Here is an 11,117-nt window from a genome sequence, read left to right as displayed (position 1 = left end):
ACCTGTAAGACCTAATTTTCACCTAACCTGAAGGGTCCAACCTGTAGGGCATAGGTAGATTTTTTAAATTTTTTTTTTTTTTTACTCTATTGCTGTCATATTTAAGAGAATGTTAAAGTTACAGCATTTGTCTTTGAGTAGGGAGAGATGATAAGAGGGAATGGGAGAAACCTTTAGGCCCTGTTTACACTGAGTTTGATAACCCTGAGCCTGAAGCTTCAGACTCTCACAGGTTTGCAGGACCAAGCCCCTGTTAGCTATCTTCTCATGGGACAGGCTTCAAAAAGCCTTTCACTGAAAGAAGCACTAACAGGGCTCCCCACTTGTTGAGAGCACAGTCTGGAAGGGAAAAAAAAAAAAAAAAAGAAAAAAAAAGAAGGAAAAAAAAAGGAAAAAATAAAAAAAAAAGGAGAAAAAAAAAGAAAGCACAATTTAACCCGGTCACATTGGCTAGGGATAGCGTGTTAGCACCTTCATGGCAAGATCCATGTTTAAACAGTGTAATCAGGGCCTTAATTTTTTGTCAGCCAAAACTGTTTGTGTGTGCTTGTGTGAGTGGGTGTTCTCTGTGTGTATATGTGTGTGCACATGGGTGCATGTCCATATTTGTATGTATCAATAGAGATTTAAAAGAAAAAGAAAAAAAACCAGAAAAAAGGAAGAAAAGAAAAAAAAAGCCCTTTCCTCCATTGAATAGATATCAACACACATGCTTATAGCTAAGTTTTCTATCTAATTTATTCCTCAGTATTTAGATTGCATAGTACAGCTAATGGATTATACATTTACGTACCTTTTATAGAATTAATTTTTTACAGACTTGTTTGCAATTTGAAAAGAAAAATTTAAAAATCTAACAATTGGGTAAACACTAAATTTGTATTCTGTAAAATATCAAGGCTTTCTAATTTAAATTATTTACAGAAGTTTGTTGTTTTTTTGTTTTCTTCCCAGGGAAAGGGAGGGATACCAAATGCTAGTAGGAAACTTAAAAAAAAATTAATAAAAAAATGCAGAACTAATTTATCTTTATAGTTTAAACAAACCAAGTTACTGACCCTGCTTCATTTGAACCAAGTGACAGAATTATCTAGAAACAGAGCCAGGGTCTGTAACAGCAGGAGCAGGGACATAGTCTGTGACAGTTGTTGAGGAGAGTGCTTTTTATTTTCATTGGGCTTGAGACTTGGCCTTAAAGTTGGATGCATATTGTCCCAGAACACTTAATCGTGTCAACAGGCTCATTGACATCTACTGCTCTTCTTACAAGAGTAGTAAAACTACATAGGTGAGTAAAGGTAAGCCAGGGTGAAACAGTGAGAAGGCAGAGGAAGGGTAATCAGTGAATGGCACCATATATAAAAGAGTTTAATTCAATTATTTAAACCAGGCTACATGCAGCATGGTTGATCTCTGAATGTGGTGGCCAGGGAAGCAGGTGAGATAGCTCACGTTGGTAAAAAATATTCCCAAGTATGAGTGGTTAGAGACCTGAAATCCCAGCACCTTCTGCTACATGACAATGGCAAAACTGCCAGAGGCTGCACACAGATTAAGTTTAGGCTCACTGTTCTCCTGGCCAAAGCAAAAACAGCCTTTAAAAAGAAGTCTGATGCTGAGTTTGATACCAGCTTTTATGTGGTGAATGGCACAATGGAATTGGCCCAGGAAAACATGAAACTGGCCTGAGACAACTTCCAAGTGAGGAAATAAAATAGGATTTTAGATGTGGTGAGCATTTTTCATGATAGATACACCAAAAACAGAAGAAAGTTTTCAAATCAAGAAGTAACTGTTCCTAAGCCCAGCTTTTTAGCTTTCATTTGCGTGTGTATACTAATCACAAATTTTAAAGGTTTCTCCCTTCAATCTCTAGATTCAGCCATGGGGTTTTGATTTGTGGTCAGAGTTATTTAAAGTAGGGGGAAATGAAAAACTATATGATAAAATAAAATAAGAAATAGAGATGTTAATCAAGACTGACTGATTTCAGCAAAACACCCCACCCCCGATAATTTGATTTAATGAAATCTGCATGTACTGAAAATAGCATTAGAAATTGTTACCATATTTAAACAGTTGTTCAAGGGCATGCAGTCTCAAAAATTACTTCTCCTTTCAGGTATGACTATACCCAAAAGAAAAAAAAAAAAAAAAAAAAAAAAAAAAGAAAAAAAAAGAAAAGAAAAGAAAAAAGGAGACTTTTAACTACTAACACATTCCTTTCCACATAACCTACTTCCTGTTTATATTGCAATGTATTTTCAGCATCTACTTAATCACAAAAATGTATTTGTTTAGTACCTCCGCAATATTCTTGTTTCACAGTAGACCACATTTGGTTGTCTTTCCCTGTCTCCATGTCAGATGCTGGTTGGATAAGAAACTGGCAGAAACGCACATTAAGATGTTTCTTTGGAAGGCCTGAATGTATTTGTGTTCTTGGGATTTAGCAAAAGGAAATGCTTACAGATGCTTATAATTTTTCTGCAGTGATATGTCAGAGCAGAATACTGATCTGGGGCCCAAAACTGTAGAATTGAGTGAAATGGGAGTTTTGTCATTTCCTTAAACAGAAAGACTGTCTGACCAGATCTCTGAAAGTAGAACTCTGTTATATACACCTGGGCTTTGGTTTTGTTTTGTTTTGTTTTTTATTTAGTTGAGATTTAAGCCATCAAGTTCTTATAACTGTGAGACCGCAAGGCCACGTAGAGGCTCGCAGCGATACCTCTGCGGTAGAGAAGTTCAGGCATCTGTGAAGTCTGTGTGCAAAATTCAAATATTTATGGACTACAGTTACTTGTGCGGAATAGTGCCTTACTCTGTAAGCAATGCTGTTATTTCAGAAGGTCTCCTTTCCTAGAAAGTTACCAGTCAGCATCAATAAGGTGAGCAAAAGCTATTTCCTGAGTGTAGATAGAAGAGGTGATGAAAATGGTTAAAAGTTCTTTAAGTTAAACCTCATGTCAATAGTGTGCATCAGTGTAAGAATCGGATGCTAATCACTTTCCTTACACCGAAAAGAGCTTTACTCCCCATCTGCTCCCACTGCATTATATGTGGAGTAAAAAGATTTTCAGTATGAGTAAGTAAAATTATAATTTGACCTTTTGTGAACAACTTTAAGCAACATTTTAATGGGCAGAAACAAACAACACTTCTGGTTTATATAGCTATTTATTTTTTGAGATATAGTGAAACAGTGTCAATTCTCAATGGATTTCTTTGTATTTAAATACTTTCAAAAACAATACATTGACGATGGGTTGAAGATATATATATATGTATGTATATATACATATTATATATATCTACAGTATATATATACACACAACTATATATATATGTATATACATATATATATATAAATTATGAAAGCCAAGATATTATTAAGCCTATTTTGTTTTTATCATTTTGTGTTTTGTTGTTGATATTATTATTATTATTATTGTTATTATTATTATTATTATTTTGCATACTACATGCAGCGCTTTAACCAATGTCTGTTCGGCTAATGTAATTAAAGTTGTTAATTTATATGAGTACATTTCAACTATGTCAATGGTTTCTTAATATTTATTGTGTAGAAGGACTGGTATTTTTTTTATTTACATTATGTTTAAAGAGGTAACAGTTTGATATGTTCTCATTTGTTTATATTAGAAGTTATTTATTTTCACGGCATTCCGACTGGTATTTTGATTTGGAAGGCATGCTACCTATACTTTGTACAGTTAGTGGGCAGTATTCAGCAGCTCCCAGTAGATTTTAGGACCTATGTTAGATAAAAGACCTATTTGGGATTTTTTAGATCTTCCCTATTGGTTTGCCAGGACCACTCAGTGCACTTATTGCCAGACACTCTGCCTGCGTGACCAATTTATTCCTACTGTATTTACCCAGGACAGAGGACCAAACCCACCTTTGGTGTAAGTCCAATGACATCGGTGAAGTTATACCAGAGATGTATTTGGCTCACAGAGAAAATGCTTGTGCAAATCAATGCAAAGAAAAGTCAGAGAGAAAGGAAAAGAAAAGAAAAGAAAAGAAAAGAAAAGAAAAGAAAAGAAAAGAAAAGAAAAGAAAAGAAAAGAAAAGAAAGAAAGAAAGAAAGAAAGAAAGAAAGAAAGAAAGAAAGAAAGAAAGAAAGAAAGAAAGAAAGAAAGAAAGAAAGAAAGAAAGAAAGAAAGAAAAAGAAAAAAAGGAAAAATAGAAAAGAATGAAAGGAAAAATAGAAAAGAATAAAAGAAAGAAAGGGAAGAAAGAAAAGGAAGAAAGAAAGAAGGAAGGAAAGAAAGAGTCTTCGCATTTGGAATTTCAATGTGTTAAAAATGTTTGGGTCAGCTACTATTTTATTTTACTTCATTCTTTTTGTTATTTTGCTCTTTCTTATACAACAACAGCAACAACACAAGTGAAATAAATAAAGGGAGTTTCACCAAGCATTGTGTAATTGTCCCTTAATATGCATTTCTGGTTGGGAACGGTAGCTGGAGAACTAATAGAAAAAAAATTGACCTCAGAGGTGAAATGTGGGTGCCTCTTTGGGATGAACCATGTGATACTTTTCTCACTGTGCTAAATGGCCATTTGAATACCTGGCCCCACATGTAACGGAGTTTTAGATCGGTCACTTCTTGTGAAATGAAATGAGTATAAATGCTAAAGCCAACTGCCACTTCCCTTTGCCTGCCTTCAACTACCATCACCACAATTCTTGAATAATCTTGAATAATCCTGAATGAGATGCTTATACAGATAAAAGAAGAATTTGTATTAAGAAAACAATATTGGAAGGATGTCAGTTCATTTGCACTAGTTTATAACTTGATTAATATGCAGATGAAGTTATCAAAGAGACCAGATCACAGGCAGCTGATCTCTGGTCTGAATGACAAACTATCTGAATACCCTCATATTTGAAAGTAGAGTGAATTTAGGACAGGGTTTCACCAGTCACTTCATTCCTACAGTGATAAATGTACTCCTGCTACATTCCAGTGGGGTGAGAATCAGGAAACAAGAAATTTGAGGTTGATCTTTATATGGATTATTTGCACAGTGCTCAAGCATAGGCCACCACAGCTATAAGCAGGCCTTTTCATAATCCGGCTTTGAAAGCCTTTCCACAAAGGCTGGAGAGGTGAATTGCTTTCCTTTTACTGAGAATACATTTTCAACAAATAAATGCAATCAGTTAAAATCTGTTTCATATATAATTAAAACAGGACTTCTTTCTTTCATTATGATCGCTATTAATATTATTGCCAGCAAAGGCAAATCCAACAGGATTTGGAAGTTGCTTTAAGAGAATTAAATCATAAGGGCTGCTCATTTCCAACTATTTTTTTAACTTGAAATAAATGAAGCTTACACTTCAGGTATAAAAGGGGGAGCTATCGTTTTTCTGGCATGACAAAGTACAGTACTGGATGGCTTAATCCATATTTTTCTACTTCCTCTGGCCATTTGATTTTCTGTTTATTTTAAGAATGCTACTGAGAACTGTCGCTATTGTACTGGCTTGTTGAAATGGCCCGTCTGAAAAGAACAGTGGAGAACCAAAAGCTGCCTGTTGCACAAGCAGAACAATCTGCTAAAACTGGGACAATCCCATCCTGAAGAAATAAGACCACACTGGTAATACACAGACAAAGGCAGATAACACCAAATGATTTTGCAAAACAGTTACATAGTGTCTACCCAGTGTGGATTTCCTACCTTAGAGGAACATTTCCACTTGGGCTATTGAGTCACTGGGCCAGTTTCAGTGTAGGTCATGATTCCTTCTATGCTTGTCATGAGGCTAGCAAGAGTCTGTGTTTTGGTAATACCAGTGGCTGCCCTTAGTGATCCTTTTCTTACTTAAGTTTGTCTGAAATACAATCACAGACTGATTTCAAGTACTGCATACGGCTCAAAGTGACTGTCCTCCCTTATGCTGCTGAGAGACACATAGCAAAGTGATCAATTTCAGGGCTAGCCAATACCTTCCTCCCACCTTTTTTGACCTCTGGGCATTTTGGGGTTTCAAAAGAACTATATTGCACATTGTAAGCACTTGATCCCATCTCTCCTGTCTGCTATTGCTTCTTATCAGCTTTGTTAGAACCGCTTTGGCTGGAAAAATAGTGCAGAAAATCATCAGCTGTTAGAGCATCCCAACTCCTCCCTACAGGACACAGCAAAGTGAAGAGTGAAGTTTCCCTTTCCCCTCCAACATCCAGCGACTCCAGGCACTCAAAGGGAAAGGGCTGGCAGAAAAGTCCACATGAATAGACACTGTCTATGTGTCTTTGTCATACGAGGACTGCAAGAGGAAATGTTATTTTGTCTTTGAACACTGACAAGGCAACTTATGGGCACAGGGGCAAATTCAGTGTAAACATTACTACACCACCACATAAGGAAGCAGCTAAACATTTAATGTGTCTCACTCATCCAGTCTGAATCACATGAGAAAGTTACTTTATTTCTGAGAATATAGAAATGTGTATCACCAGAGTTATGGCCTACAGCATTTCATATAACAGCAGACAAAAACAACATAGCAGCTTGATTCAAACAAGAAAAACATTCAGAGGGAAGTTGGCAAGAGATACTAACAGAGGTCCCCAGAGGGGCTTCTTGGGCAGAGTGCTCCTCCACAATTATCAGCAAACAAGAATGCCTCTTCAAGCTGTATTAAGATACAATTTATAGGCTTGAGCTTGATCTTAATGAAGTCAGCGGGGTATTACAGACCTGAAAGGCTTAACTGAAAGTAAAATGAAGTCCTCTTTTTCGAGAAAGATCACTGAGTATAAAAGAGAAAAGAGTAAGATGGTGGATGATGTGAGCAGTTTAATGAATCGTATATGAGAGTGATCATAATTAAATGCCTTTGAAAAAAATGAAGGCCTAAATCAGGGTAAAGGTAGAAAAATGTTACAGAATGCCATTTCCCACAGTGTTTCTAGATAAGGAGCCCATTAAAAAATCTAACACTTAGCTCTCAGCTGAACTGTGTTTCTTCTACTTCACTGAGATGGAGCCCTTCCAAGGGACATGGTCACCTCAGAAAGGGTGTAATTCAGGAAGAAGATGCAGCACCACTTGGAAGGTATCAAACACTCATGGCTTTTTCCACCCTGACAGGCCACAAATCTATTTAAAGACTGGGCAGACAGACTGGTTAACAAATGACAGATCAAACTATGCCTTCTTTTTTTTTAAGGTAACTGGCAAGTTACCTTAGTATGAATCAGGTTTACATTTGTCATGCTTTCAAATGCATACCTTTTTGTGTAAATCCTACTGCTTTCTCACGCTTTCAGTGGACAGCCTGGTCATTTGTACACAGCTGTTGTGGTGAAATTGCCTTTAGGATCAGGCTTCAGGCTTTGCTTCTCCACTCTATTTCCATAGCCTAAGAAAATACTCTCAGGCACAGGAGCTTTATGCCACCCCCACATGTCTGGGCAGGAAGGCAAGAGATCAGATAAATAGGTTAATTATGTCAACAAAAAAGATACATTCTCTACAAATAGAAACTCCAAATCCCAACAGGAGAAGCCCAGTACTAGACCTGCCCTGCCAGTAACCCAGCCCATGTGTGAAGAGGAAAGAGCAGGGGGACTGCAGGGAGATGAAATGCAGCACTGGGGTAGTGCTTTCCATTACTCCCATGCACTTAGTTAACTGTCACACCAGGTCATGATGCAGAGATTAAATTTTTTTCTCTCATGAATGACTGCTTCAAGGCAGGGAAGCCAGAAGAGAAGAAGCAGACTCTTATGAAGAACCTGCTTCAAGAATCTACTTACTACCAAAATATTGTTCTGAAACAGTAACTCTAACAGCCTTAGTTTTGTTTCAGCAACAAGGTAAGTCCTATTTGTCCATCTTTGTATCAGCCTATGGCTGCTACAGCAGATTGCATTTTCAGAAAGAGAAATGGCAGAAACTCATGAAAACTTCGAGAAACAAAAAGGGAAAATTGAAAGGGTAAAATATTTCAAGTAACTTGCAGGGTATTTAAGGATACTCTATTGAATTCACTGTTCTGAAAATTACCCCAAAAGCCAACATAATGGGTCAGCAGGAAGAAGTAATATTTAAGTTAATTAAAAAAATGTAAGGTTAGAGAATAATCTGAGTATCCTGCAAAACACAATATCTAAGAATGAGTTAAAAGGTCAAGTATAAGAGTCAAGGCATTTTGTATGTGGGAAGCCTCTTTTATTTCTTTGAAGGGATCAACAAGTTCATGGAAAGGAAAACATGCTTGGATATTCCAGGAGGAATTTATAAGGAATCCCCACTAACTTCTCCTAAGGAAACCACCCCAAATTTAAAGGTCTTCATATGATATCCACATAAGCATTGAAAACAAGTTGGGTTTTTTTTCATAGGGAAAAGGAGGGAATACAAATTGAAAAGAAGTGGATATAACTTCAGTAGTAGAAACATAACACTGGATAATAAATATTTATAAAATAAGACATGCATCAGCCTGCTGCATATGCTTTCTACCAAATGATATACGGATGACTGAAGTCTGATAAAGACATGCAGAGTAAAGTAACACAGAGCCTAAATTTAGACATATGTAGATATTTCTAAATGTTGCATTTTCAAGTATATTAAAAAAAAAAGACAAGAAGGGAGGGGAAAGATGAAGGGTTTGGATTTTTTTTTTCCAAACTAAACACAACTGTTTCACATCTTCATTTTTTTCTTTGTTTCTTCTTTTTTTAAGATTTCCCTCAACTTCCAGCCTTTGTTCCTTTGTCTTATAACACGTTGTTATTCTCAATATGACAAAAGTTGTACTTTTAATGCCAAGCTGTTTGATACATTTTATAAAAGAAAATAAAAGACAGACCTTTGACTGCAAGAATTTGTGTGTTGCCATGTTCTACACCCATCATTTTTAGTTAACCCCTTCCCTGATGTATTGCTACTTATGCAGTCTTAGCAACACATTTCCTGACAAAGCATCTGAACAGATCACCATTTCTGTTAAACAGAGAGGTACCACTTTAAATATCTTAGGCACTCCTTTGAGATGAAATTAAGGCTTTGCTGGTAACTTTAGCAGAATGGTGACCAAATATCTGTGCTGCAAGTGCTATGCCTCAAACCTGGCCCTCAAAGAAAGATTTCAAGTGGGTCTATGTTTGTATCTGCTAAGAGAAATAAAGCTTGATTTTTACTAATAATTATTATTCCTTCCATTCTTACACAAAGCCCAGGCTGTATCTTATTCTGTGGTGCACATTTCCCTTGCATAACATGATCCTTTAGACCTGTAACATGCTCACACAGTGGGCCTGGCAGTGTCACCAAGGGCATGATTTGAGGAAGAAAGGGTGGTACAAGCAGACAGAGGATTTACAAGATAAGATGGCCTACACCTGTTGAACAACAATAGAATTGTTTGGGTTGGAAGGGACCTTAAAGATCATCCAGTTCCTCCCTGCTCCTGCATAGGCATGGACACCTCCCACTTGACTAGGTCATTCAAAAGCCTATTCAACGTGACCTCCAGGTTGCTTCCAGGGATGGGGCATACTCTGTGCAACCTGTTCCAGCATCTCACCCCCCTTATAGTAAAAAATTTCTTCCTACTATCCAATCTAAATCCTGCCTCTTCCAGTTTGAAACTGTTCCCCCTTGTCCTATCACTACATACACTTGGAATAACTCAAATCACAACGCTCTGTGCATTTTGCAGGGCTAGTTATTAGCAAAGACAGCTTTTTAAACTTACAAAATGAGCACTTCTGCAACAGAATCAACTGTCAGACAAATATAGAAGCCTGATATGTCATCTTTGCACTCCTTTTTTTTCAAAGTAATACTACACTTTAAAGTACAGTAGAACATAATGACAGTTTTAAAGAGAAAAAGAATAGGTTTGATTTGAAAGACTACGTATAGAAGTGAGTCAGACCTGATCTTAGGGACACCAGAGGAGATTTGGAGTTATTACATTAGCATTGTTTCTGGCACAGGCAAGTGTAACTGAAATTATGAACTAGCAAACTCTCTAATAAACAAAAGCAGAAATATTCTTCCTTATTATTCTTCCTTCATTCCTGACTGTGACCAAAAGACAGTCACACACACAAAAAGAAGATGCAAAAAGGTACATAAGAACAGGGACAGCACCCCCTAAAAAGCTTTCTGATATCTGAGACCAAGCCCAGTTACTTTCAAACAGTAGAGAACAGAGGCACTACAACACAGTTCCATCTGTTGAAGAAACTCCCTAAATTTGGATTGCTGCAAGGATATTCAAGGTGCTACTGAAGAAAACTCTGTAATGGAAGGAGAGCATAAATCTACTTCTTAGGCTGATCCTGGCAACTTTTGTCTGCAGATTTAGGAGAGAGAGTAGAGGGACAGGAAGTCAGAGAAGTTTTGTAAGGTACAGCACACAAGCAGAATAAAACAGATTTTGAAGACCATAAAAATTCAGATCTGGAACTCAAGCTGTGCATAAACTTCATATTCATTTGATTAGATGCAAAATTACGTATGGCTCTGTGCCTTGTCTTTGTAAACAAAATAGCTGTGGTGCTTCCCTCAAACCCTAAAAGGAAACCTTGCATCCACTAAGGTAGTTGTTGAAAAGTAAAGGATTTGGTGCGAGAGAACCAAAGCACAGGCTGTCACTGAAAGATTGGGGACAGGTAGAAACATACTCTCTTTAAGTTGCATACTTGGCCAAACTGATATATAACATATAACTAATTAAAAAAAAAAAAAAAAAAAAAAAAAAAAGGCTCAGTAAAATCATCATGTAGACTTACAAGTTCACCTGGTCACAGATCCTTAATACTGGGAATTCTTGTCAAAATCTGACTCATTTCAGATCACTTCTGTGTGACTTGGTGTATAAAGAGAAATGGTAGAGATTGCAACCACACACGTGACCCTTTGCTTTGATCCATGTGTGCTGAACAGACATTCTAAAAAGACAAATAATGTTCATCCTGCTTCAATCTGCCTGCACTCCTTCAGTTCTTGATATCACACATTCTTTTATAATTTTGCAAAAAGTCCTTCTGTAGACCTCTTTCTTCCTGCAATTATTAAAGCTGTTACATTTAACAAGAAAGTAAGTT

Source organism: Heliangelus exortis, chromosome 2 (genome assembly GCF_036169615.1).
Source record: "Heliangelus exortis chromosome 2, bHelExo1.hap1, whole genome shotgun sequence".
NCBI classification, from domain to species: Eukaryota; Metazoa; Chordata; class Aves; order Apodiformes; family Trochilidae; genus Heliangelus; species Heliangelus exortis.
The sequence above is the reverse complement of the archived record's forward strand: the minus strand, read 5'-3'. Positions refer to the sequence as shown.